This window comes from Podarcis melisellensis (genome assembly GCF_964234715.1).
Source record: "Podarcis melisellensis genome assembly, chromosome: 11".
Classification (NCBI taxonomy): domain Eukaryota; kingdom Metazoa; phylum Chordata; class Lepidosauria; order Squamata; family Lacertidae; genus Podarcis; species Podarcis melisellensis.
Window position 1 is genome coordinate 26,256,226 of NC_138543.1, and position 22,722 is coordinate 26,278,947.

The window sequence follows — 22,722 nt, forward strand, 5'->3', positions numbered from 1 at the left end:
TTCCCTATACAGGGCTGCCTTCAGATGTCTTCTAAAAGTTGTATACTTATTTATCTCCTTGACATCTGATAGAAGGGTGGGCACCACTTACCAAGAAGGCTCTCTGACTGGTTCTGTGTAACCTCACCTCTCACAGTGAGGGAACCACCAGAAGGCCCTCAGAGCTGGACCTCAGTGTATGGGCTGGACAACGGGGGTGGAGACGGTCCTTCAGGTACATAGGGTCAAGGCCATTTAGGGCTTTAAAGGTTAACACCAACACTTTTGTGCACAGAAATGTACTGGAAGTCAGAGGACCAGAGTTTAGGATCAGAGTTACATGGTCCCAGCAGCTGTTTCCAGTCACCAGTCTAGCTGCTGCATTCTGGATTATTTGTAGTTTCCAAGTCCCCTTCAAAGGTAGTCCCATGTAGAGCACATTGCAGTAGTCCAAGCAGGAGATAACCAGAGCTTGATAGGGCTGTCATACTTCTGGAATTTCCCAAACATAGCTGGGATTCAGTGTTCAGGTAGTAATCGCTGAAATGTCTGGGAAAATCCTGTCATATGGCAACACCTCCCATCACCTCCTGGCAAATAGAAGGGGAAGAAATGGAGGCAGTGAGAGATTTTACTTTCTTGGGCTCCATAATCACTGCAGATAGTGACAGCAGTTACGAAATTAAAAGATGCCTGTTTCTTTGGAGAAAAGCAATGACAAAACTAGACAGCATCTTAAAAAACAGAGACATCACCTTGCCAACAAAGGTCCGTATAGTTAAAGCTATGGTTTTCCCACTAGTGATGTATGGAAGTAAGAGCTGGACCATAAAGAAGGCTGATCACCAAAGAATTGATGCTTTTGAATTATGGTGCTGGAGGAGACTCTTGAGAATCCCATGGACTGCAAGAAGATCAAATCTATCCATTCTTAAGGAAATCAGCCCTGAGTGCTCACTGGAAGGACAGATCCTGAAGCTGAAGCTCTAATACTTTGGCCACCTCCTGAGAAGAGAAGACTCCCTGGAAAAGATCCTGATGTTGGGAAAGATGGAGGGCACCAGGAGAAGGGGACGACAGAGGACAAGATGGTTGGACAGTGTTCTCGAAGCTACCAGCATGAGTTTGACCAAACTGTGGGAGGCAGTGGAAGACAGGAGCGCATGGCGTGCTCTGGTCCATGAGGTCACGAAGAGCCGGACACGACTAAACGACTAAACAAAAAAACAACAATGGCAACACCTATATCTAATGATTTGTTGCCCTTTCATGACACTCAACATCTGCTGCCTATATCGGAAGGGTAAATCTTGGTGAATTTCCTCAAAAATAGCTCAACAACTTTTGTGTCCAGATTTTCACTTATTGAAATATGGCAACCCTAATGTACCCCTCTGGCAAGACAGTGGACAGGTACTAGACACTGTTTTCAGTTGTGCTGCCCAAAATTGTGCCCCAAAATTCTGTACAATGTGCTTTACAAAGCTGCCATGTACCAAACCAGAGTGTTGGTCCACCTACTGTAGCTCAGTATCGTCTACAAAGACTGGCAAAAGCTCCCTGGGGGACAGTGGACCTTACCAGCCATGTATGCAGATATGAAGAGGTTGGAACTGGGGCCTTCTGCACGCAAGACATATGGACTGAGCTACATTCCTTTCCCTAAGTAGAAATGACAAGATCCTAGACTGAAGAACATGGACTGGTGCCTTTGGAAATATTTCTGCCCCAGGCAACAGCTTTGGCTCATTGTTGTGTCCTTGGTCTGGTCTTTGGCCTTGCTTGGAGATCTTCCGAGTGTCAGGCATGCCAACTTATCTGACCTGCAGCTCAGTCTGAAAGTGTTCTTATGCGCATCAACTATAACAACCATCCTGAACAATGCAATGCAATGCAATAGAAAACAAGGCATATGTGGATGTGTGCTATGGTGTCCCCTGCTGGTGTGGAAGGGTTATTAGGGTTGTGCACTGGGTTTTGGATTAGACCAATAGAGATGGAGTTGCGGACAATCTGAGTCCCGGATCTGATCCTCCAAAAGGATCCAAAAGATAATTGGTTCCCACTTTGGGCTTAGGACTAACCCAAAACATTTTGCTGCCTTTGGCAGAGTAGCAAGTATCACCCGCTTCCCATAAGTCAAGGTGTGGAGTTCCCAAGGCCAGCCAAGTTATTTTGTCTCTTGAAGCAGAAAATTCCACAAGCCATTCTCCCTCAGCTCCCTGGCAGCAGAAATGCAACCATAATAAAACCAACCAGCTAATGATTTGTTGCCCTTTCATGACAAGCCAACATCTGCTGCCTGAAGCAACTCTGTCTCGCTCTCCCTAAAGGTAGGGCCGGCTCTATCTGTGCTTCCCTGCCTTCCCATGTCATCCCTATCGCCTTCCCAGGGTGCATTTCTTTCTTTCATTACAACATTTTTAGACCTTGCTTTTCTCCCTATAGAGTCTCAAAGCAGCTTGAAATAAATAATGCATCAAAGTGCATACTATTTTTTGTGTGCTGTAAATTAGTAATAAAAACCTTTCACATTATTTTCCTAATGTCCAATACAAGGAGTACACAGGATTTGACCTGTATCTGTAGCTTTTGAACACAGCCTGATCTGTTTTAGAACTGCTCTGTGTCTTTTCAATTGGACTTGTTATTTGGGACCAAATAAGATCTGTTAAATGTGAAGTTCTGTTTTCCCCCTTCCACAATAATGGGGAATCTAAAAATAGCTATAACTTTTCTCTCTCTCTTTTCACAGCTGGATGAGAACTGCATGCATAGGAGCTCTTCAAAATGAAATAACCTGCCAGATTGTAGGCAGGTACATCTAGGTAGATTTGTACAAGGCACCTTTTATGTTCAAATTTTTTTCAGTGAAGAGTATTTTATTTTCTGCCAGAATTTGAAGCAATTTGGAGACTTGTGCATCCAGTTTGGTGTAGTGGTTAAGAGCAGTGGACTCATAATCTGGGGAACCGTGTTCGCTTCCCCGCTCCTCCACATGCAGCTGCTGGGTGACCTTGGGCCAGTCACACTTCTTTGAAGTCTCTCAGCCCCACTCACTTCACAGAGTGTTTGTTGTGAGGGAGGAAGGGAAAGGAGAATGTTAGCCGCTTGGAGACTCCTTAGGGTAGTAATAAAGCGGGATATCAAATCAAAACTCTTCTTATGAAGACATTATCTTTCTGAGGTAAGCTAAGGAAGCAGTTTCTGATACTCCATTTTAAAGAGTGTTAAATCCCTGCTAACCTTGTTCTGAAATATTTGCTTACTGGTGTTGGCTTTTTTACATGGCTTCCATTAATAAACTATATTTCTTTTTCTATTGTATACAGAGGGCCGTATACAATATGAGCTGGCTTTATAGATGCAACCTTTTCTTATTTTGCCACTTCTTAAAAATATCACTGTTGGTTATGTTCAGCCATAAAAATGTTATATCTGCAGTTATTTAGAAGAAATTCCCATCAAGGAGAATGCATGAATCTGCTGGAGTCTAGTTCAACACCCTGTTTTCACAGCGGTCAAAAAAATGTCCTGTCCACAAACACCAGCCTCACCATTTGTGGTTCTTAGCAACTGGAAGGCAGAACATAGCCAACATGGCTAGTTGCTACCGATAGCCTTATCCTCCACGAATCTGTATTTCTTTCCTTCGGATATTTATAAACTCCACGTTCCTATAAAATCCCACAAGACAAAATACACCCATCCCATTGGGTGGGCATCATTGCATCTTATAAGAGTGAATTTCATGGTTTAACAATACTACTACTACTACTACTACTACTACTACTAATAATAATAATAATTTATTATTTATACCCCTCCCATCTGGCTGGGTTTCCCCAGCCACTCTGGGCGGCTTCCAACAGAATACTAAAATACAATAACCTATTAAACATTAAAAGCTTCCCTAAACAGGGCTGCCTTTAGATGTCTTCTAAAAGTCTGGTAGTTGTTGTTCTCTTTGACATCTGGTGGGAGGGCATTCCACAGGGCGGACGCCACTACCGAGAAGGCCCTCTACCTGGTTCCCTGTAACTTGGCTTCTCACATCGTGGGAACCGTCAGAAGGCCCTCAGCACTGGACCTCAGTGTCCGGGCAGAATGATGGAGGCGTAGATGCTCCTTCAGGTATACTGGACTGAGGCCATTTAGGGCTTTGAATTGTGCCCAGAAACATACTTTGTTCCAACACCTGTCCTGAATCTTCCACTAGTCAGTTTCTCTGGTAGATTCCAGGTCCTCGTATTGACAGTTAACTCTTGCTTCAGTGGTGGCTTCATCCTTCGCTGCCCTTGGTGATTGTAGGCTAGCTGAGAGGACAGCACAGACCAGTTCTGTTCTATTACGTCTCTTCCTCACCCCATCCAGCATCATTGGCCTGAGACAGCCCTATCACCCTGACATTGGTGACTTGGGATAGCCTGGCCTCAGTTGTCCATGCCCCGGTGACTTCCTGGCCTGGACTACTGAAATGTGCTCTGTGTGGGGCTGCCTTTGAAGATGGCAGAGATGTACCTGGCACCATCATTATCAACTTTTAGGCAACAAGTGAGGAAGTTGCTATTTACCCAGGGATTTGGTTCTTAACTGGGACTCTATGGTATTAAGTTACCCTAACCTGTTATAGTGCTCATCTTTTAATCCAATGGGCTGGATTCCTCCTTTTTATCATATTGCAAGACAAGCACTTTTACTAAATAATGTTGCTGTGTTCATATTTAAGTAGGGTGGGGTAGGAATCATCCTTTTTATAATACAGTGGTAGCTCAGGTTACAGATGCTTCAGGTTACATACGCTTCAAGTTACAGACTCCGCTAACCCAGAAATAGTACCTCGGGTTAAGAACTTTGCTTCAGGATGAGAGTGGAAATCACGCGGCAGCAGTGGGAGGCCCCATTAGCTAAAGTGGTACCTCAGTTTAAAACCAGTTTCAGGTTAAGAACGGACCTCCGGAAAGAATTAAGTTCTTAACCAGAGGTACCACTGTATCGCAGGGTGGGCACATTTAGTAAGTAATGTTTTATTCTCTTGATGTTCATTTGAATTATTTTTTTTTGTATTCGTATGGTGTTTCTTTTTTACAATTGTAAGTCACGTTGAGACATTTTATGTAGTTCACAACAAATGAATGTAAGAAATAAGAAGTGCATGTTTTCGGATAAACTATGTGTAACAATGAAATACAATGCACATGTAATTAGGCGTATTTTGGAACAAAATAGGTCTTTGAGTGCATATTTAAATATGTGTTTGAACAAAAGAAGTACAGTTGTTGTTTTTTAAATGAGAACAACATTTTCAAATGGAAAATGGGACAAAATTGGTTGAGGAATAAACCTGTGTAAAATGGACACAGACTGAAGATAGACTGATCCACATCAGTATATATAGCTTACTTTCCTTTCGTTTGACCCATGCACCGACGGAGGCTATTTCAGACCTAAGTCTCTACTTCTGGCAGCTGGAGAGGAAGGTTTTTGATTTATTATTTGTGATTGGCATGGGTCACAAGAGTGCGGTCGGAGCAGCACAATTCGCAGACCGCAGCACCTTCTTCCTAGAAGTGTCTGTGGTATAATTTCCTCTGCTTCCCTTTTCTTTATGTCAGAGGTTAGCTGGGCTGCTTCCTATATAGGCTCCCCCTACTCAACCCTTTCCTTCTCTCTCTCTCCCCCCCACACTTTCTCCCTTGCATCTCTGCAGTGAAAAGAGCAGTATGGATCTTTCCTCCCGAGACCGTCCACCTCAAACTGCCATATGGGTTTAATGTATAATGCATGAGAAGCAGCACGAGCTGCCAGCAATTCAGAAGGAAGAGTAGCAGAGGTTGGGCTCAGGAGGCGGTAATAATTAGGAAATCAAACAGCATTTCGCCGTTGTTCTAGCTATTTCATCGCAGTTTAATCAGCCAGGCTCAAACAGTTCCATCATACACATGCACACACACAAAATGATGAATAAGTTTTTCAGTACAACCACTGGCCGACTACACTTTCCCCCCTCTGCTGTTGTTTACAGATTGCTTTGCCATTTCTCGCTCCTGCGCTGCCTGTCGGCTTTCGGCAATAGCGTGCTGCCTCGTGTGATGTGCAAATTGCTTAAAGTGACATACCTGCACGGCGTGATTGTCAGCCTAAATGTGTTTATAATAAGCGTGCTTAATACGGTGTTGCCTTCTCTTAAATCAGTGTGGTCCTCGTTAATGCACTAGTATATGTGTAGGTATGCTGCAGTCAATGATTTATGTGCCAGGCCACAGAATACTTTAGGAAGCTGCTTTGTACAGAGTCAGACCATTATTCCATCTAGTTTTGTACTGTCTACACTGTCTGGCAGTGAATCTCCCTGGTTTCAGACAGGAGCTCTTTCCAGTCCTAGTGGAGATGTTGGCAACTGAACCTGGGACCTTTAGTATGCAAATACAGTGGTGCCCCGCAAGACGAACGCCTCGCAAGACGGAAAACCCGCTAGACGAAAGGGTTTTCCGTTTTGGAGGCGCTTCGCAAAACGAATTTCCCTATGGGGTTGCTTCGCAAGACGAAAAAATCTTGCGAGTCCCCGCGGGTTTTTCCCGCTTTTTCCCCCTTTTCCTAAGCCGCTAAGCCACTTAACAGCTGATCCGCTGATAAGCCGCTTAACAGCTGATCCCTAGAAGCCGCTAGACCGCTGTAGTGCTAATCTGCTAAGCTGTCAATGGGCTTGCTTCGCAAGACGAAAAAACCGCTAGACGAAGAGAATCGCGGAACGGATTCTTTTCGTCTTGTGAGGCACCACTGTAATGTGTTTACCAGTGAGCTACAGGCTTTCCCCAACATCTGGCAACATGAAGACATGAAGACAACTAATCGACTGGTGGCTTCATTATACAGTCGTACCTTGGATCCCGAACGCCTTGGTACTCGGATGTTTTGGCTCCTGAACGCTGCAACCTCGAAAGTGAGTTTTCTGGTTTGTGAACGTTCTTTGGAACCCGAACATCCTACGGGGCTCCCGCGGCTTCCAATAGGCTGCAGGAGCTTCCTGCAGACAACCAGAAGCCGTGCTTTGGTTTCTGAACATTTTGGAAGTTGAACAGACTTCCGAAACAGATTCTGTTCAACTTCCAAGGTACGACTGTACATCTTTAGGAGCCATGCAAATATATCCCAATGCCCTTTTAAAATGTGTGTGGGGGGGGTTTATTGGGTTGTTTTTGTTTTTATTATGCATTTTGTTTTATTATGTATTTTTATGTTATAACCACCTTGAGACCTGCAGGTATAGAGAGGGGTATACAAATTTAATAAATCATCATTATCATCATCATCATCATCATCCCTTAAAAAACTAACTAACTAACTAATCTTATAAGTCCTCTTGCCCCCTATTGGGCAGGCAGTGTTGTGACTTGGCACTGTCTCCCCTGCACAATCACATGGCAACACTGGGTGTGGGGCCTGGTCGGATCGTAGCCTGCCTGCAAATTGGCCAATTGCAGGCAGGCCACTGTGCAGGGGTCTGTCCAGGCCACCCAACATTTAGCAACCTGAAGACAAAAACGAAGAAGAAAAGAAATAACTAATCCTGGAAAAAAGACTAATCCTATAAGATTCTTGCCGTCTCAAAGGGCAGCAATTATACACACACTAAGAATAACTCTGTGGGATTTCCGTCAAAGTAAACATGCATAATATTGAATATTCATATTTCACAATGAATGAATGAATGAATAAGGGCATTTGCTGCCACACCTTGATTGAAGTTTCACCGAACTTTCAAAGGTCAGATAAAAACTGAGCTGTTAATTGTGTTTGGCCCAAAGGGCACAAAAGTGATCATCCCTGATCTCTCTTTTCACAGTGGCTGACCGGATGCCTGTGGGATGCCTGCAAGTTGGATATGAGCACAACACCACTCTACCTTCCTGCAGTCTCAGAGGCATAAGGCGCCCTTTGCAGAGTGCACTGCAAACACCCAGGCATTACGTTATGTGCCGCCCTGGCCAAGACTTTAGGTGTGGTCTTTCCAAGTGTTCCCATTAAAATATAACGCACGGCAAGTTCACCTCAGCACATCTTGAAGACAGCCTGTTCAGCTGCCCTCCTCATCTAAAGCTTATAATGGAATTTAAGTCATATTTGCAAAAACAGAGTGAGGATTAGAAGGCTGTGTTTGCGGTATACAAAAGGATCCAGGATTACAGCCACTGTAATCCCTGTGTTTAGGTTGGTGAGGGGAATGAAGCACAGGGATTTGAAAGAGGCAATATTTAAAGAGCTTAGGTAGCTGGAAATAACTTCCTCTGAAGAAGGTGAGATCTTTTAGAAGGCTTTACAGGAACAAATGTGTGCGTCGTTCTATGTGCTTTGTAGCATGTAACCCTGTTTACCTTTAAGTAAGATAGGCATGACACTTAATCCATAAATGAGAAAGGGGAAAAAATGTAGGATGTGCAAGAATTTATTTGTGCATGGGAGTGTTGACATGCTTCATATCAGCTCCAAAATCTGAATGAGGTCTCTAGATATAATTGAAACAAAACTAAAGAACAGTGAATAGAGACTTACTTGGTTTACTTTCAAACAATATTTGAGAACTCTCCTCCTGTTTGTCTATCCTTGGCCTTCCTATTTCTGAAACTTGCGAGAGCTTTTTCTTTCCTACTGCTAGGGATGAGCAAATCTGTCAGTTTCGGTTTCTCTCGGTTTCTTATTTTTCCAATCGCATCTCCACATCCGTTTACATTATATATATATATATATATATATATATATATATATATATATATATATATATATATATATATATATAATGTAAATATATATGTATGTAAATATGTAAATGTAAATATATATATGAAATATATATGAAATATATATATATATGAAAAAACTCCTTCATCAGCATCCTAGTGCAATTTTTTTTACTAATTTAGACTTTTTTGTATGCAGTTGTTCCTAAAACAGACTTTTTTGAAAAGCAGTTTCCATTAATATAACACATTTATGCATGCCTCCCAGAATATTTGCATTTATATGCATATTTCATGTACATGTTACTTGGATGAAGAGCACATTGCACAATATAGAGAAATGGGGATTTTGAAGGATTATCTGTGTTTGGGTTTATATCTTGTTTCGGAAGACGTGAATTAGAGTTGAATTTCTCCCCCACCCATAACTACCGCCCATTACTTCTTTTGGCATTCTACCACAGCCACCCTAGTTGCCATATCTGCCCACCCCCTCTACATCACAAAAGAAAGTGTTTCCCCTAGTCTGGAGGCCCCCCCCCCAACTCTTTCCATTGCCCTCGCTCCAATAGTTCTCCATGTCTCCTTTTTCCTGATCCCTACATCAAACAGCTCCTCCAGTTCCTAGGCCTTGTGTCAGCATTTGTCCCAGCCAAATGTGGCCTTCTACTTCACTCTCCGATGTCCATTCTGAGCAGTTTGGGGACATTCCAGTACATGAAAGCAAGCCATGAAATGGCTAGGAAGAAATGGTCCATAGTCGTTGTCTGTAGCAGAGGTGGCTAAACATTTACCCTCCAAGGTTTCTGGACTCCAGCTTCCATCATTCCTGATCACTAGCCATGCTGACTGGGCCTGATAGGAGGCAGAGTCCAACAAAACCTAGAGGACCACAAGTTCCCCACCACTAATCTCATAAAGCCTGTAGCCCTCAGCCAGGCTCTTCAGTATAGAAATGCACTCTAAGTCTTCCTGTTTTAGATCTTTTTACAACTATCTTTCTGCCCACCAGAAGCCTCTCCTCCGTTGTGAATTGTTCTTTAGACACCCTTCGCCACACCAATTTCATGCAGTAATTCCCTTTGATGCTCAACATTTGTTTACTGATGAAGCGCTCTGGTTTCCCACACCCCTGTTTCTCTCTTAATTATTCTGTCTGAAGAACTGACTTGATTGCAGATCGGATATGTAAAAACCTCCTCATGGCAGAAAGCAAATGTTTGTTTTCAGGAAAGAGAGGAAGAAAGGAAGTACACGAAATAATGCCCTGACAGTTCTTGTCTTAAGGGCAACTCTAGAAGGGTTGAAAATCACATGTATGTGAAACATACCAGGGTCACTGATTTGGTTTTGCTGTCTTTATGTAAGGGATTATTCAATCCTGAATGCTTAAGGTTTCTTTTTTCTTTTCTTGAGGCAGCTCTATTAGCTTCATTATTCACCCCAATACAGTGGTACCTCAGGTTACAGATGCTTCAGGTTACATACGCTTCAGGTTACAGACTCCACTAACCCAGAAATAGTACCTCGGGTTAAGAACTTTGTTTCAGGATGAGAACAGAAATCATGCAGCAGCGGTGCGGCGGCAGCAGGAGGCCCCATTAGCTAAAGTGGTGCTTCAGGTTAAGAATAGTTTCAGGTTAAGAACGAACCTCCAGAATGAATTCAGTTCTTAACCCGAGTTACCACTGTACAAGTCAGCTTAGTCTTCATGTATAATGGCCACCCAGAAGCTTGATACCATCCCCTTTTTGCTGAATGTACATGGTGTTTCCAAGATAAGCACCCAGATGACTGAGGTGTGTGTGTACCGCTCAGAAAATGTATGGTTGAACAGCCTGTCTTAATTGGTTATACTGATACTGGAATTTGGCAGATATGATCTTCCCAGCTCTGGATGTCAGAAAATTTCAACAAATCCAGAAAAGGAAACAGAAGTTGCTGTAGGTCACATGTTCATCTGCATTCAGGAACAGAATTAAGTCATATGAATATAGTCACTATTCATTCAGATTGCCACCATCATTTTTAAGTCATTTGTAATTCGTAAATCATTCATAATTATACACACACACACACACACACACACACACACACACACTGTTTGAGGTTTCCTTTACATTGAAATGAATGTAAGAGAGCAGTTCCCCTGTGCACTGGGAGAAGTTGGTGGGGAGAGGTCCACTCTTTATTCTGTACCTGCGCCACCAAACTGGAATAGGTAGGGTGCTGCTTCCTTAATTACTTACATCCGTAGTGCCCACCAATGAGCCTGTGTGATCAAAGTTGCACATCCATCTCTTTCTACTGAATGACACAGGAACGGAAACACACCATAATTTCAAAAGTATGCAAAGGATTTCAAACATTACACAAAAAGCACACCTGGGACACACAAAAGAATTTTTTAAAAATCTACACCTTCAGACGAGTAAGTTTAGTCAACAAAAATGGTGCAGAGAGCTAATGAAAGCCCTTCTGATCTGCCTCTAACAAGCTGCTACTCAGCCATTTATCATCCAATGGGTTTGAATGTTGACCAGCTTTCTCCCTCATCATCCAGACCAAAGGCTGATGGGACAAAACATCCTGATTTTGTAAGGGGTAGATGCCCCAGAATTTAACTATAGAGCCACTCCTACTCAGCTCAATGATTTCTTAAGAAGAGAACAAGGGAAATCCAGGACAATGTCCTTAAAAATAGCAAGCACCATAGCACTTCAGTTCTTGGCAAGTGCTCTAACCTGAACTTTGAAAATGCGAGTCATATTCATTAGTTCCTGTTCCATTCCTTAATAGCTGTATGTGGCTTGGGAAATATAAGCAAGTTTTGCTGTACGTAACACCATTTGGTTTGAAAATCTCTGTAGACTTTGGTGTTGACAACAAGAATGCAGAGCTCTTTCTGTTCAAATGGAGTAGTGTTAAAATAAGGCATGCAATTGCTTGTACCCGGGGGTTGTTCTAAAGGGAAATGAAAGAAAGGAAGGCTTGCGCAGGAAACATTCTGGAAACTCTGATTCCTTGAGGGATGCAGACTCCTAGAGTGCAAGCGTGAAGAAGAGGAGAGAAGAAGAAGAAAGTGTATATAAGTATGGCTCTCCTGCAGCACTTAAATATGGCTCAAAGAATATGAGTGTGGAATGAGGTCGTTACATAAAGATCCAAAGCAGATCCCCACATTTAACGTGGCTGGATAAAGTGAGTGGAAGTGTGTTTTACAGTATTAGCACATAGCAATACCTTAAATACAGTGATCAATGCATCATTGTAGCAAAGACAGTCCATGCTCTGGTAGCATCTTGGTTAGATTACTGCAATAGGCTGTGATGTATAATAATAATAATAATTTCTTATTTGTACCCCGCCCATTTGGCTGGGTTTCCCCAGCCACTCTGGGCGACTTCCACAGAGACCAAAAATACACTAAAATGTCACACATTAAAAACTTCCCTGAAGTTAAGATGTTTTCTGAATGTCAAGTAGTTGATGTATGGAAGTGAGAGCTGGACCATAAAGAAGGCAGATCACCAAAGAATTGATGCTTTTGAATTATGGTGCTGGAGGAGACTCTTGAGAGTCCCATGGACTGCAAGAAGATCAAACCGATCCATTCTGAGTGCTCATTGGAAGGACAGATCCTGAAGCTGAGGCTCCAATACTTTGGCCACTTCATGAGAAGAGATGACTCCCTGGAAAAGTCCCTGATGTTGGGAAAGATTGAGGGTACAAGGAGAAGGGGACGACAGAAGACGAGATGGTTGGACAGTGTTCTCAAAGCTACGAACATGAGTTTGACCAAACTGCGGGAGGCAGTGGAAGACAGGAATGCCTGGCGTGCTCTGGTCCGTGGGGTCACGAGGAGTCGGACATGACTAAACGACTAGACAACAACCACAATGGGTTGTATGTGTAGCTGCCCTTGAAGGTGGTTCAGAAGCTACAAGTTTTTCAAAATGCAGCAGCCAGGACTTTAAAAGGAAAGGCTCACTAAGAACGAAATATCACTAGTAATATATATGACAAAGAATATGCATCACTGTCAGCCAGTTAATTCTGAGCTCTATTCAACGAACTGATCTGTAAAGATATTTGTGGCTTGGGACCAGATATCTACAATGGAGGTCCTTTTTAAAGTGCTTTCAACTTCAGGGATAAGGTAGGTGGCAACGAATAAAATGCAATTTTCATCTGTTACACTTCTCACCAAAGAAGCTGGTCGGGTGCAAACTTTACAATTTTTTATTACATACATACAATTTTATTTGTACGCCAACTTTCCATAGCTCAAGCCATGCTCAAGGCAACTTATCACATAAAAGTACGTAACTGAAACATAACAAAAGTAACATAAGTAAAACATCAAAAAATACACAACCAAACTGAATGATTTCCACATCAATCACAAGATCTAAAATAAAGATACAAAAAACCAACGGCAGCAACAACAACCCAGCCAACAAAACACTTCAGCCCAAAAGTCTACCCAGCAGCCTCAGCTTTTGTAGCTGGAGTCAATAAGGGCCCCTCCCTCCCAGGTCAAGCGCAAAAGGCCTGCAAGGCAGGGAGCAGGTCTTCCAGGACCCGTAGCCAAGATTATTCTCTCAGACATGTTGAAATGTTATATATTTTAAGTTCTGTGTTCTTAGAAATTCTTCCACTTGGTCATTTTACTGTTTTTGAATTGGACTGTACAATTCTATTTTCAGCTATACAGCTGAAAATAAAACGTTTTAAGTGTGTTTTAACTGCAATATACAATGAGATGGTGAGCCTTATGGAAAAGTCAAGGTATTTTTAGAAACGCTTTTCAAAACGTTTTTTATATGTGTGTAGATTCCACCTATGTCTTTTGGTTATTTTAGCTGTTACTGGGTGTCTTAAATAGTACTGTAACCTGCCCTGGGACAAGATTTTATGAAGGGGTATATACGAAGACCCCAAATAATAAATAAATAAGGCAAGCAAAGACATCTATCCTGGGAATGCACTTGAACTTTGCAAATGCACCCTTTATTGTCATGTAGAATTCTGTCACTGATGCACAAAGCAAAATTGTAGAACAGATGTCCAGGTGTGTATAATTGACTGGAAAACTTACTCCTCTGGGAGGCTATAGTGATCAGACACACTGGAATGTTACCCCCCCCCCCAAGTTCATGAAGCACAGAATATATACTGCCCTGAGACCTATGGATGAAGGGTGGTACACAAATTTAATAAATAATAATAATAATGAGTGAAATCTAAGTGCACAAAGATTTGAACTTGGGTCTATGGCCTGAAGCTATGTACTTTACACAGACTGGCTGAGGGGCTGTGCTGTGTTAAAGGAACACTCTTCATATCCACAGTGTTTGGTTGTCATAATTCTGACCTTTCTATGTGGCCAGACAACACCCGCCTTCTCCCACCCCCTAAACAAATGTGGTTACAGCAGCTGTAATAGTGGATATTCAGTTCTTGATCATCTGCTTCCACCCTAACTCTCTGCAGAATGCACCCTGGATTGAATACCGCTTGCTGATGACCAAACTATGACCAAGCTATGACCAGCTAACAGATCCTATTTCTTTATTGGATTTCACCGTCCTTCAGCATAAAGTTCCCAGTTACAACAATATGAAAAATGCAGTACTGAAAGAACTAAAATCAGTTAATGCAATTTAAACAGCTGGCTTTCCTAGTTGCATTAGCTGATTGCTCTTCTCTGTTCTGAACAATCAGGCTGTGGTCTGACTAGGCTTGGCTCTAGTCACTATGGCTTGGCTCCCTTCCATGGCTCATGCTTGCCTGTTCCTGGAAATTTCATCACTTTCCCTCCCTTGCCATATGCTAGACTGACTGCCTGGCTAGACTGCTGTGGCATTCTTCATTTGAAATCTGCCCATGCCAGATGCCCCGATCCATGGAGACGGTGGCCTATGATCCCCACTGCCTTGGTACTGCCATGTGACTGAGATTAAAGTTCACCCTTCCTTCCTTTCTCTTTACAGCCACAGGCATCCTTGGCTAAAATGGAGAACAGCAACCTCTCTGGAGTGTGATGCACAAGAAAAATTAATAGTGTATGCCGGAGGAAGCACTGTCGAAATGAATTGCTCCTCTACTGCTGTCATTCTCACTAATTACACAAAGGCATTTACCAAAATAGATTGTCAAGGTATTTAAAACCCATTAATGAATCCTAATCTACGACACTGGAAATTATTATTATTAATAATTATAATAACTAACTTTCCCATTTCGAGATGACAAAACATTGGCTTTGGGAAGGTAAGTAATGCCCACAGGTTTTCAAAGCAGCAACATGTACAGACTAAGTAATAAACCTGAGCTTCTAAGGTTGCAGACCTCCAGACCAAGAGGAATAGGAATGACCAACGAGAGGGGAACGAAGGCTCTATTATAGCCTGCTTTCCCCTTAGTCCTTTTGGGGAATTCTGAATTTGTATCCACGGAAGTGGTGTGGATAGAGATAGGGAAGAAATCTGATCGAATTTGTATTTTAAAACAAACAAACCTCATTCACCTTTCTGAAACAATAAGTGAATCGAAACACAGTCATCCTTTGAAGTTTGCTCTGAATTTTGCAATGCACTTTGCTTGCCTGGTAATGTGTACAAAAATGGATATACTTGGGTAAAATACGAAGAAAAATAGATATATTGTGTGTATTATGAGAACATGTATATTAGGGGCATTGTACACAGATGTACACATATTTGGAGAAATTTGCATTAAAATGATGGTGAATTTCCATGAGGATTGCTTTATTAAAAAGTTATCAAACTAATGAAGAACTATGGCAAACTGAATTTAAGAAGGGGGGAAATGTGAAATGGAGAGAAATTGAAAATGAGAGATTCTCCCATCCCTAGGTGTGAGCTCCTGGTTGCAGGAAGTGGTGTAAGTATGTTCAACCTGATACACCTTTCACCCTCCTTCAGACCTTTCTACTTGATTCAGGAAGATTGGGTGTGACTTCATAAAGAGTATGACCTACCCAGAGTTAAGTACTGTGCAGAGTGATCCTAACTGCATTTACTCAGGACTCAGTTCTTCTGCTCAATAGGACTTGCTCTCTAAGGACAAATGCCTCTTGGGAAGCTTACAAGCAGGATTCGAGGGCCATAGCCTTCCATTGTTGTTTCCCAGCCATTGGTATTCAGGTAACATACAGTCATTGTGACAAGTAGCCATTGATTGCCTAATCCTTCATAAATGCGCCTAAAATGTGAGTTTAGGGTTATAACCTTGTCCCACTGGTTTCAGTGGGAAAGAGATTAAGACTTGAATTGAAATCAGTGGGGCTTGAATGTTTAATTCTGATTGGATCAGGGCCAAAGAATGAATGCCAATTGACTAAGATTGGATTTTCTATTTTCTCAGTGCAGGTGTGTTTTCATTGCAGACTATTTATGTATACCAAAATCCTGACTTTTTGACTATGTCTTGGTTTGCTGTAGACTCTGAAAATTATGGATTAAGGAACCCATTGGAGAATTCTTAATTCCCATATACAGGAGTGCAGCCCAGGACAGAATTTATCCAACAGCTTTGAGGTCTTCATTCTTGATTTAACCCCACTCCAAACACTTTATTTTTAGTACCTTAAATCAGGTTGAATGAAGTTTACCTCTGTGGTGGCAACATCATAAAGAGGAAAGTAAGGGATGGTAGGAGAAAACTTACAGGAGAATAAATCATTCATATTGCTTTATACCAAATAAAAGCTAAAAAGGAAAGCTCAGTGTTGGAGATATCCAAATCGCTATGTTCAAATTTAACTTTTACTTTACATTATTTATCTTAAAACATTTTCTCTAGCCAGGTGTAAGGTTTATCCGGGTAGACTTCTGGCTGTTTAAACGTCTTGATTTCTCTACTGTTTAAATGGCTCTCTGTTTAAATGTCTTGACTTCTCTACTACTTTTGACATAATGCAAATTCAGACAAATCATATTTGCCATTCAAATAAAGGATTTTTGAACAGATTCTAAGATTGGATACAAGTGGAAATTATAGTCAAATAGGTTAGCCAAGTGTATTTTATTTTGGCAGGAAAAGGTTGCAGTTCATGAATGTCTACCTTGGTTTTTAATGTTGTGTGATCATGAAGGTTTGTTTTTTTAAGTTACAGTATCATTATACGAGGGTGACTTTAAACAATCAGTGTGGAGTGCTCTTTTTTAAGATGCCATCCTTCCCGTCCTTTCCTTTCCTTTCCCTTCCCTTCCCTTCCCTTCCCTTTTATACTCCATTCCATTTCATCAGTTTATTTCCATTCTGTGCCACCTTCATTTATGTATATTTTAAAGTTTGTTTCATTTCAACTTTACGCCTGAATTTTTAAAATAATCCTCAGTTAAATTCCATTTCAAAGGTTTGACTTTGCCCCTGAAGGCACACTCTTCCATTGTCTCCTGAGACAGATGGCTGCCAACCAATAATTTAAACATGTATTTTAGAAAATAATTCCAACAATTCCAAAGAATGCATTTCTAAAAGCATTATCACCCACCCAAAACATGCAGTTTTAAAGGCATGCTAAAAAGGAAGAGGTCAAGAGCTGTATCACAACATTCAAAGAATGAAATTCAAATGATAAGTGACTACATTCTGATCCATTGAAATTCATGTTGCATTTTCCCTCCCCAACAGCTTTCCACCCACCCACCCCACAAAAACCACACGCACTAAGGATTCAGTGGTGTTCCATGTTCAGTCCTCATTGGGCTGTTCTGGTTTTCTGTCTTCCCAGTTCCTGTTAGGATTTATTTCCCAAATATTTTTCTCAGGTACTTCTGCCAACATTGGGGTTTCTCCAAGCCTCCTGGCACCTCCCTTTTGTACATGGATAGTAAAGTTCTGGCATAATTTATTTTATTTTCATAATTTTATTATTAGCATTTACACCCCACTTTTCCACAAAGGAGCTCATGGTAGAATGCGCAGTTCTCCCTGTGCATCTGAAGGAGCAGGTGTACAGCTGTGAGTCCAAAATGACTCCCATGCTGCACACCTGCTTCTTCAGGAGCACAGTTGCCCCATTCAGGCCCAGGGAGTCCCCCACTCCCGCCCGCCCCTTGTCCCCCCAAAACAGTACTTCTTTTTTTTTGGTAAAATATTTATTGGGGTTTTTTATAAAAAAAATACAAAGATAATAAACAGCATTGCTTTGTTTTAACAAAATTTCATAACTTCTTTGGACTTCCTCACGTCTCCCGCTCCCACTTACATCGTTAATAAATTTTTTCCAGCAAATTATCATCTTATTTGCAATTTTGTAACCACTCGTTTAAATATAATGTAACAATTCTCCAACAAATTTTTGTTTCTCTTAATCTCGCTTATCGTCAAATTCCGATCCAGTTTAGTGATGGCCAATTATTTATAACCAAGCATCCTTCTTAACATTCCACTAAATCACAATATTTTTGTAGATAAATCTTAAATTTCTTCCAATCTTCTTCAATCCTTTCTTCTCCCAGGTCCCCCAAAACAGTACTTCTGTCTTGTCAGGATTCAACCTCAATCCATTAGCCACCATCCATCCTCCAACTGCCTTCAGGTGGGACATTCACCGCCTTCACGGGTTCTGATTTGAAAGAGAGGTAGAGCTGGCGTCAATGACACTTTCACCCATATGAAACCTCCTCATCAGCTTCAATAATCTTTTGGCATCACATTTCAAGTATGAAGGCTCTCAGTGACCTGTTTTTTGGGAAAGTATGTCTGCTCTTTGCAGTTCCCTCCCAAGAAAGGCTGAGCAGTTTTTCTCCCTGTTGCCTTTTAAATAGCAAGTAAAAATGTTTCCTTGCTTTTTTGTCACTGTCTATTTATATGCAGGGGCACAGGTGGCGCTGTGGGTTAAACCACAGAGCCTAGGACTTGCCGATCAGAAGGTCGGCGGTTTGAATCCCTGCAACGGGGTGAGCTCCCGTTGCTCGGTCCCTGCTCCTGCCAACCTAGCAGTTCGAAAGCACGTCAAAGTGCAAGTAGATAAATAGGTACCACTCCGGCGGGAAGGTAAACAGCGTTTCCATGCGCTGCTCTGGTTTGCCAGAAGTGGCTTAGTCATGCTGGCCACATGACACGGCCAATAAAGCGAGATGAGCGTCGCAACCCCAGAGTCGGTCACAACTGGACCTAATGGTCAGGGGTCCTTATTTATATGCAATTTTGTCTAATATTCATATTTCACAAGGAATTTCCCCATAAAAAATTGTGTTATGTCTACTAATATATACAATTTTGGATTCACTTTCCTGTACTACCAATATTATTATGCACATTCTTTATTCACTATTTGGCTGGAAGATTGCAGTCGTGCAAATTTCAAAGTTTGGTACTCACCTATTAGTTTGGAAAGTATTTTTTTTTGCTATGTTCTCATTAAAACGCAAACCAAACTAATTTATCCCCATACCTGTGTGCAGCACGGACCTCACATTCTCCCTAACATCCCATTGTGCTAGCTGCTTATGTTCCTGTGTGTGTGCATAAGTAACAGGAGGAAAGAATGGATCATGCATGCTGTGTGTTAGAAATGTTTATAGCATGCTATTGATTTAAATCTCTGAAGCTGAGTAAAAAGATAATGTAGGAAGAAAATTGGGGCAGGGAGCAATAACCCCAAACACTGTAGATCATAAATGAAATCAGATGGATAGTTAGTACATATGGATCTGTAGCGCAGTATTTATTTTAATTCTTTCAAAATACCATAAAACATTCAAAAAAAATATTATAAGAGTGAAACTGCCTTGCTGATGTCATTTGTCCTCTTGCCGGTAAAAAAATAAAATAAAAAATCCAAGTAATATGGTCTCATTCAGTGATCACATCAGATGAAATGAAGGTTAATGACTTCTGTAAAAAGATGATGGAATATAGTGTCATGTGGGTGATTGAAATCCCAATTTAATTACATCACATGCATAAAGAATTCTTGAAGACTAGCAATTTCATTTGAGAAGCCCTTAAAAAATTCATCCCCGAAACACAAATGGAAACTTCAAAGTCTAGGAAACCACTTCTCCAAACACTGGGCATAAAAAGGAGCTAAAGATCTGAAATAAACTTCTTCTGAAGATTGTTATAGCTCTGAGATAGTTCATAACTTCATAATCTGTGAAATCACTTGCTCCCTCCCTGTAATGATGCATAATTTCATAGTCTACTGAAATTTATATACTGCATATATATTTAAAAATCAAATCAAAACTTTATTGCTGTCCAAAGACCCACAAAACAATTTCAAAACTAGATACAGTTAAAACGACCAGACAGACGGAACAAACCAATGCAGTCATTTTGTTTTATCTAGGTCATAATGATCTTTGTTTCTTACAACCTCTGAAAGAAACTTTGCCACAGCCAGTATAATATCAGTTGACCTGTCTTCCAAAAGATATTTAATATGGGAGGTTTCAGATTTTCCCGCCAAATTTGCCAGTAAGGCTTTGATCAGTTGATCCCTTGCTTGCTCATATTGCCCACAATGCAGTAGAATATGTTTCATACAATCGGCGTCCTGGGAACATAAACAAAACCTATTCTGATAGGGGATGTCTCTTTAGAACTTCAGAGGGAAATACATTTAGTCTGGCTTTGGTAAATAAACGCCAATAGGTAGGTACAGACAAATTCCTAAGGTATGAGGATATCTGAAAGTCGTACCCATATTGGATTCCAGCTGTGACCGGGTTACAAATTACATAAGATTGGGATCGCAGGTCACTATGTGAGATGTCCCAAAGCCTTTGCCTCAGTGATTCAAGGGCAGTGTCATAACCCAGATGATATGAGGGATGATGGCAGTCCAATTGTGGTGGCTTTTCTGGCCATAGTTTTCAGCCATGGGCTGACAAACTTCTTGTTGGTTAAATGTACTAATAATCCCTTCCCCAGGCCAAATACTAAGATCTTGAGCCAGTATCTCAAGGCAGCCCACCATGCAGAGTGGGCATTTACCTGTTTCCAGAAATAGAATTGAATTTGGGACACAGTTTGGGACCTGTAATAGAAACCAAAGAAACTTTGCCTGGAACCCATCTAGCTTGGGAAATGAACCATTGTACCAGACGTTTGAAGCATAGCGAAGTTGGGAAACAGATTTTGCATTTAAAACCCTTATGGCTGATGGAACATCATAGCCTCCCCTTGTAAAAAAGAATCGGAGTATAGTGACTTTGCTTATCTTCAGCTTTTGATAGGTGGTCTGCCTGTGTCAGTTCCAGGACTTTGACTGATGGCATAAAAGCCCTAAATACCAGAAGCATTTGGTTTCCTCTAGGTTATGTCCTTCTAGTGACCATTTACACGGGGGAAATCTTTTCTCAAAAACCAGTATTTTTGATTTTTTAATAACTGATGGGTAACCCAATGACAGAGCAATAATCTGAGAACTTCCTCAGTTGGTATTTCAGGCCAGGTCGAGAGCAAGAGAGGATGGCGGCATCATTTGCATACAACAAAAGAGGGGTCTTTCTGGCTCCTATTTTTGGAAGATGGCCAAGAATGATGTTATGTAGAAATCAGAATTAAGGGTGCAGCAAATATTCTAACAAATCAAGTTTGGACACCAAAAAGTGACATGAAACTTGGAAGCAGTATGATAGCTGCCCAAGTCCTTGTTATGGAATGGGTTCAATTTGCTAAGTAGCTGGCAAAAGGAAGAAAGTAAATACCTGAAATTTGGTTTTGCTTACAGAAGGTGAGAGCCTTCATGCTTGGTACATCATCATCATCATCAGTAGTAGTAGTAATATACTGCCCTATTCCCATAGATCTTGGGGAGGTTCGCAACATAAAAATACAACATAAAATGTCCATTTCCCACTAACTTTTCCTTCGAATGGGCACATTGAAATTAATGAATATATGGTCATGGATTTCAGTTGGTCTACTTGTGTAAAAGTTGGTTGCCATGCCTGTTTTATTTTTCTTTGTAAGCCACTGAAGAGCAGGGTAAAAAAAAAATGGTTTGAAACATCAGTTAACAGTTTTTATTCACATTAGAAATCTCTCTAAGATGAATAGGATGGAGAGTAATTTATAAATTCCTTAAATAAATAACTAAATGAAACTGTGCTCAGAGGACTTTGAAATATACTACCTGTGAATCGTATGCAGAAGCAGAGAGGTGAAGCTCTCTCCATGCATTATTCTTAATAGATGAACTGACTAGGAAGGTCAAAGGGAGCAGATAACTGGGGAGAAGAGTAAAAGGGCATCGAGCTTCCAATCTAGATAAAACTTGGGGGGGGGGGGAATCTATTGATGCTGAAGAATTTTATTTGACTTTTATATAGAGGTGTTTGGCTTATACCAAAAGTATTAGACCTGTGAAGTTTCTAAGAGAGGAGAGGTTTTTGCAGAGCCTAGAAACTCTCAGGTGAGTTTTAAAATTGTATGATTTACTGTGAAAAAGAATAAGCAATAAATGTAACTTTTATCATTCTAGCAACAACCTTTCTTCCTTCCCTAGGGTTACATAAGCCTTCTAGTCTGTCTACCCCCTCAAAAAGGGGGGGGGTTAAGTCTTTTTTCCCCTCTGCAAGCAAAAGGATACTAAAGTGTTCAAAGTAATATTTATGCCAAGGTTCACAGTGTCGCATGAAACACAGCGATAATGCAAATAAACCAAGGATGAAATATAACGTTGTTTATTTGGTTCTCTGATTAAGATGATACGTGTGTTATTTATAAACCTATTTCCCAACTTGTCAGGTAGCATGCGGTTTCAATATTAAACTTCTTAGTGGTATCACACTGGCCTGTTTCAGGAGAAAGTGCACATTCTGTAGATAGTCAGAAGAAAAATCGCTGCGTGTGGCAAACTCTTACTGTCATCAACCACACAAGGTCTGAAGGGCGAGTGCCGCCAAAGGCCTGTCACCAGCTAACTGAAATGAGTCTGTGCGAAAGCAGAGCATGCTCAGTTGATAGAAACCAGGGAGACTTGGATTTCTGCAGGATGTCAGTTAGGAATGAGGGG

The 22,722-nt window shown here is 41.2% G+C and overlaps 2 long non-coding RNA genes across 3 annotated transcripts in view; both read right to left on the bottom strand.

Annotated features, from left to right (window-relative positions):
* LOC309380730 overlaps positions 1-22,722 on the bottom strand; it is a 745,666-nt gene that overhangs the window by 663,644 nt on the left and 59,300 nt on the right. The gene's annotated exons all lie outside the window — the stretch shown is intronic.
* The window catches only part of LOC309380758, a 51,110-nt gene continuing 47,869 nt past the window's right edge, over positions 19,482-22,722 (bottom strand). For both annotated transcript variants that reach the window (XR_014173114.1, XR_014173115.1), the window contains exon 3: positions 19,482-19,592. This is a non-coding gene — a long non-coding RNA (uncharacterized lncRNA). The remainder of the gene's footprint in view (positions 19,593-22,722) is intronic.